The sequence below is a fragment of the Callospermophilus lateralis genome, chromosome 4, assembly GCF_048772815.1.
Source record: "Callospermophilus lateralis isolate mCalLat2 chromosome 4, mCalLat2.hap1, whole genome shotgun sequence".
In the NCBI taxonomy this organism is placed as follows: Eukaryota; Metazoa; Chordata; class Mammalia; order Rodentia; family Sciuridae; genus Callospermophilus; species Callospermophilus lateralis.
Window position 1 is genome coordinate 75940199 of NC_135308.1, and position 6939 is coordinate 75947137.

Sequence of the window (6939 nt, forward strand, 5' to 3'; positions counted from 1 at the left end):
CTTAGTTACTCTCCTTATATCAAAGAAGACATTTGGCATTTGTTTTTAAGGGATTGGCTAGCTTCACTTAGCATAATCTGCTCTAATGCCATCCATTTCCCTCCAAATTCTATGATTTTGTCATTTTTTAATGCAGAGTAATACTCCATTGTGTATAAATGCCACATTTTTTTTTTTTTTATCCATTCGTCTATTGAAGGGCATCTAGGTTGGTTCCACAGTCTTGCTATTGTGAATTGTGCTGCTATGAACATCGATGTAGCAGTGTCCCTGTAGTATGCTCTTTTTAGGTCTTTAGGGAATAGACCGAGAAGGGGAATAGCTGGGTCAAATGGTGGTTCCATTCCCAGCTTTCCAAGAAATCTCCATACTGCTTTCCAAATTGGCTGCACAAATTTGCAGTCCCACCAGCAATGTACAAGTGTACCCTTTTCCCCACATCCTCGCCAGCACTTGTTGTTGTTTGACTTCATAATGGCTGCCAATCTTACTGGAGTGAGATGGTATCTTAGGGTGGTTTTGATTTGCATTTCTCTGACTGCTAGAGATGGTGAGCATTTTTTCATGTACTTGTTGATTGATTGTATGTCCTCCTCTGAGAAGTGTCTGTTCAGGTCCTTGGCCCATTTGTTGATTGGGTTATTTGTTTTCTTATTGTTTAATTTTTTGGGTTCTTTGTATACTCTGGATATTAGGGCTCTATCTGAAGTGTAAGGAGTAAAGATTTGTTCCCAGGATGTAGGCTCCCTATTTACCTCTCATATTGTTTCTTTTGCTGAGAAAAAACTTTTTAGTTTGAGTAAGTCCCATTTGTTGATTCTAGTTATTAACTCTTGTGCTATGGGTGTCCTATTGAGGAATTTGGAGCCCGACCCCACAGTATGTAGATTGTAGCCAACTTTTTCTTCTATCTATCTCTGATTTGATATCAAGCTCCTTGATCCATTTTGAGTTAACTTTTGTGCATGGCAAGAGAAAGGGATTCAGTTTCATTTTGTTGCATATGAATTTCCAGTTTTCCCAGCACCATTTGTTGAAGATGCTATCCTTCCTCCATTGCATGCTTTTAGCCCCTTTATCAAATATAAGACAGTTGTAATTTTGTGGATTGGTTTCTGTGTCCTCTATTCTGTACCATTGGTCCACCCGCCTGTCTTGGTACCAGTACCATGCTGTTTTTGTTACTATTGCTCTGTAGTATAGTTTGAAGTCTGGTATAGCTATACCGCCTGATTCACACTTCCTGCTTAGCATTGTTTTTGCTATTCTGGGTCTTTTATTTTTCCATATGAATTTCATGATTGCTTTCTCTATTTCTACAAGAAATGCCATTGGGATTTTGATTGGCATTGCATTAAACCTATAGAGAACTTTTGGTAATATCGCCATTTTGATGATGTTAGTTCTACCTATCCATGAACAGGGTATATTTTTCCATCTTCTAAGATCTTCTTCTATTTCTCTCTTTAGGGTTCTGTAGTTTTCATTGTATAAGTCTTTCACCTCTTTTGTTAGGTTGATTCCCAAGTATTTTATTTTTTTGAGTATATTGTGAATGGAGTGGTTGTCCTCATTTCCATTTCAGAGGATTTGTCCCTGATATACAGGAATGCCTTTGATTTATGCGTGTTGATTTTATATCCTGCCACTTTGCTGAATTCATTTATTAGCTCTAATAGTTTCTTTGTAGACCCTTTTGGGTCTGCTAGGTATAGAATCATGTCATCTGCAAATAGTGATAATTTGAGTTCTTCTTTTCCTATTTTTATGCCTTTAATTTCTTTCATCTGTCTAATTGCTCTGGCCAGTGATTCGAGAACTGTGTTGAACAGAAGTGGTGAGAGAGGGCATCCCTGTCTTGTTCCAGATTTTAGAGGGAATGCCTTCAGTTTTTCTCCATTCAGAATGATGCTAGCCTGAGGCTTAGCATAGATTGCTTTTACAATATTGAGGTATGTTCCTGTTATCCCTAGTTTTTCTAGAGTTTTGAACATAAAGGGATGCTGTACTTTGTCAAATGCTTTTTCCACATCAATGGAGATGATCATATGGTTCTTATTTTTAAGCCTATTGATGTGGTGAATAACATTTATTGATTTCCGTATATTGAACCAACCTTGCATCCCAGGGATAAATCCTACCTGATCATGGTGCACAGTTTTTTTGATATGTTTTTGTATCCGATTCGCCTGAATTTTCTTGAGGATTTTTGCATCTAGGTTCATTAGAGATATTGGTCTGTAGTTTTCTTTCTTTGAAGTGTCTTTGTCTGGTTTAGGAATCAGGGTGATGTTGGCCTCATAGAATGAATTTGAAAGTTCTCCCTCTTTTTCTATTTCCTGAAATAGCTTGAAAAGTATTGGTATTAGTTCCTCTTTAAAGGTTTTATAAAACTCTGCTGTATACCCATCAGGTCCTGGGCTTTTTTTAGTTGGTAGTCTTTTGATGGTTTCTTCTATTTCCTCAATTGATATTGGTCTGTTTAGGTTGTCAATATCCTCCTGACTCAATCTGGGCAGATCATATGACTTAAGACATTTATCAATGCCTTCACTATCTTCTATTTTATTGGAGTATAAGGATTCAAAATAATTTCTGATAATCTTCTGTATTTCTGAAGTGTCTGTTGTGATATTGCCTTTTTCATCCCGTATGCTAGTAATTTGAGTTCTCTCTCTTCTTCTCTTCGTTAGTGTGGCTAAGGGTCTGTCGATTTTATTTATTTTTTCAAAGAACCAACTTTTAGTTTTGTCAATTTTTTCAATTGTCTTTTGTTTCGATTTCATTAATTTCAGCTCTGATTTTAATTATTTCTTGCCTTCTACTTCTTTTGCTGTTGTTTTGCTCTTCTTTTTCTAGGATTTTGAGATGAAGTATTAGATCATTTATTTGTTGGTTTTTTCTTTTTTTAAGGAATGAACTCCAAGCAATAAATTTTCCTCTTAGAACTGCTTCCAATGTGTCCCATAGATTCCGATATGTTGTGTCTGTGTTTTCATTTATCTCTAAGAATTTTTCAATTTCCTCCTTGATGTCTTCTATAACCCATTGATCATTCAGTAACCTATTGTTCATTCTCCAAGTGATGCATGATTTTTCCTTACATCTTTTATTGTTGATTTTCAATTTCATTCCATTATGATCAGATAAGATGCATGGTATTATCTCTACTCCTTTATATTGTCTAAGAGTTGCCCTGTGACATAGTATATGATCTATTTTTGAGAAGGATCCATGTGCTGCTGAGAAAAAAGTGTAACTGCTTGATCTTGGGTGGTATATTCTATATATGTCAATTAAGTCTAGGTTATTAATTATGTTATTGAGTTCTATAGTTTCCTTATTCAACTTTTGTTTGGAAGATCTGTCCAGTGGTGAGAGAGGTGTGTTGAAGTCTCCCATGATTATTGTATGGTGGTCTATTAGACTCTTGAACTTGAGAAGAGTTTGTTTGATGAACATAGCTGCACCAATTTTTGGGGCATATATATTTATGATTGTTATGTCTTGTTGGTGTATGGTTCCCTTGAGCAGTATGTATAACAAACACTTTTTAAGACAAAGTCTAAATATATACACAAATATATCAAATGATGCTCTGAAGATAAAGTGATTTCTGATTTGTAGAAAAAGTATTAAATATTTCCTGTTTTCTGAAAAGCATTATTTTATATTTTGTTTTCTATTAAAATGTATTTAGCCAGGCACTTTGGTGTACACTTGTAATTCCTGCTATTCAAAAGACTAAGGCAGGTGGATTGCAAGTTCAAAGCCAGCCTATGCAACTTAATGAGACTGTGTCAAAATAAAAAATAAAAAGGGCTGGGGATATAACTCAATGGTAGATTAACCCTGAGTTCAATCCCCAGAAGAAAAAAGAAAGAGAGAGAGAGAGAGAGAGAGAGAGAGAGAAAGAGAAAGGAAGGAAGGAAGAAGGAAGAAAGAAAAAAGTAGTTTAGAAAAAAATGCCACTAGTAAGTACAGTGGCATTCATAGTTTTGCCATATACTACAAAATATATATCCAGTAACAGGTAGAGATAATTATTAGCTAAGACATTTGAGGGAGGGCTGGGGATGTACCTTAGTGTTAGAAGGTATCCCTGGTATCCCAAGAAAAGTTTCAGGGATTTCCTATACTATTGTAGTGGGGTTTTTTTGTTTGTTTGGGTGTGTGTGTGTGTGTGTGTGTGTGTGTGTGTATGTGTGTGTGTGTATGGTTCTGAGGATTAGAACTAAGAGCCTTTTGCATGTAAGGCAAGCACTCTACCAACTGAGCTATATTCCCAGCCTCTAGTTTCTTCTTAATGCTGATTGGGATCCACAAAGTTTATTTTATTCTTCATTAATGAATCGCAACAAAGTTTGAAAAACACCAGTTTAAAGGCTTGCCTAGAGCAAAGATGAGGTATCCTAAATACCTGATAAGTTAATTAATTAATAAAATCCCTTGGACTTGCATATTTCATGTTCTCTCTAACCGAGTTACAATATTCATAAGTAATAGGTATTTTTTTTCAAGATTTTTTTTTTTTTTTGCTAGTTTCTTCCTTTCCCTTAACACTTGTAAATTCTGTCACTAGTTTTCTTTTTCTTTCTTTCTTTTTTCTTCCTTTTTGAGAGAGGGTCTTGCTATGTTGCTTAGGCTGGTCTCAAACTTCTGGGCTAAAGTGATTCTCCCACAATAGTCTCTGGGAGTAGCTGGGACTAAAAGTGGGCACCCAGCTGTCAGTCACTAGTTTTGAAATAGCAAAGATAAACTTGGAGTTCCTCAGTCACAAAAAAAGAGGACAAACAGTAACACTAAGAGTAAAGGTAATGAGCAACATCTTTTCTATTCTCTTTGGACCCTCTTAAATAAGAATAACTTTCAGAATTGCTTATCCAAGAGTGCAAGACTTATTAGTTAACAATGTGTTAAATTTTTTCTTTTTGCTTTCTTTTTTTTGGGGGGGGGGTAGTTTTTGTTTTTGTTTTTATGTGGTACTAGGAATTGAATCCAGGGCCTTGCACTGCTAGGCAAGAGCTCTGACACTGAGTTAAGCTATATCCCTAGCCCAAATATTTTTAAAATGGAATATTAACTATTGCTGTATGATTATATTTGTTTTTATTCCTGGGTTAGTTTTCACAAATGCCTAATACTTTGAGATAGGCTATCTTGATTATGAAAGTCTTCTGAATATGTGAATTTATAAAGTAAAGATAGTGATTTCCTTGATAATATTAACTAGTCCCAAATTTAAAACTCCATTATAAAAAGTAAAACCTGATAATACCAATATTCTGTATTAGTGATTATTGGGCTGGGTGTGGTGGCACATGCCTGTAATCCCAGCTACTTGAGAATCTGAGGTAAGAGAATTTAAAGTTTGAGGCAAGCCTCAGCAATTTATAGAAGCCCTGAGCCACTTAGCAGAACCCTGTCTCAAAAAACAAAAAGCTATGGATGTAGCTCAGTGGTAAAGCTCCCTGGGTTCAATTCTCAGTGCCAAAAAGAAAAAAATATTCTTCAGAAGTTCTTGAACAAGTACCCAAATATTAATTAATCCATTTATTTGTCAAGTAAATGATGTAACTGAGGGAGAAACCTAAATAAACCCTCCAGCTTTACTTACTTTTAGTTAACTGTAGAAATCACTAATTTTTCCAGGCATGGTGGTGCACTCCTGTAATCCCAGTCTTAGGTAGTATCTAGCAACAAGCAATGAAATGCATGGCAAGATCACAAGTATTCTTTAAGTTACTTTAGAGTCTTCTTTAAACTACTTTCGAAGTAGATGAGAAAGCAAAAGTTGGTAGTTAATTTGTAGAAAAAACACAAAAACAAATGACTTAATGGGAAAATACATCAAAAGAAAAGGATTAATGGAACTAAATGTGACAGGGTTCACCGAGGTTGATGCAAAGCTAGGAATGATGGCTAGAGGGGTCTCTATTTGTCTGGGAAGGAAGATTCCTTTAATACTGCAGGCCCATTAAGGTGACTTCTGATCAGCTATTGACCTCAGTGCCCATATTAACATGGGATTGACTTGTAAAGGGAGTCCCTCCAAACAGGATGGCCACCATGACAGTTCTGGAGAGGACCAACTAAGGTAAAAAATTCCACCACCCACACATGAAGGAGGAGTTGAAGGTGGTCCCCAGTTCTTCCAGTAAACATCAAACAGTAATAAATTTTGAGTCAGCGTTGTCTCCTGTGTTACTCTCTGCTCACCCAGAGACGGCACACTTTCTGGAGAGTGCTCTCTGCTTAAGCCTCACTTTGCTTTTACTATACTTTCACTTCACTTCACTTTCACTTATAATAAAGTTCTCTTACTTGGCTTTTTGTGTCAGACTTTAAATTTCGTTTTTTTTCTTTTTCTTTTTTTTTCTCGCTATTTGGAGTTTATTTTTGCTTGGAGCAAGGCACAGTTATGGGAGTCAAGAAAGCCCACTGTGGCTTGGAGAAGGGGTCTCTTGCCTGGTGCCTGTCATCTCCTGTGGAAGAACCAAGGTGGTCTTTGCTTGCTGCAGCCTGCCTAGCCTACCCCTTAGCATGGGCAGAATTCAACCTAGCACCTTGGAAGCTCCTATCACTGGGCCACCAGGTGGACTGAGGCCCAGTGCTGGTCTGGCTCTGCTGGCTGACAGGCTTCTTCCTCATGGTTTCTACAGCTAGGTCACTGGTGATCACTGCTGGTGGAGACCTGGGTGGATTCTGAGTGCTCTGGGATTCCAACACAGTGGCCATGAATGGAAGAGTGGACTTCCTGAAGAGGAAGCTGGGCCACCAGTGACCTGGGGTGGCCTTGGGGAGACCAGGGTAGTGGGGGATGGCCTCCCCAGGGTACTTTGCATTTCCACAGGAGCTGTTGCTGGATGTGGAGCACAGGTGGCACCAGTAGTAGTTGTGAGTGGCTACCAGTGAACTGCTGAAAGGGATGGCTGCCAT

The 6939-nt window shown here is 37.5% G+C and overlaps 1 pseudogene; it reads right to left on the minus strand.

Moving 5' to 3' along the window:
- Positions 1–6531: 6531 nt before the first annotated feature.
- On the minus strand, positions 6532–6939 carry LOC143398341 (pancreatic progenitor cell differentiation and proliferation factor-like; annotated as a pseudogene).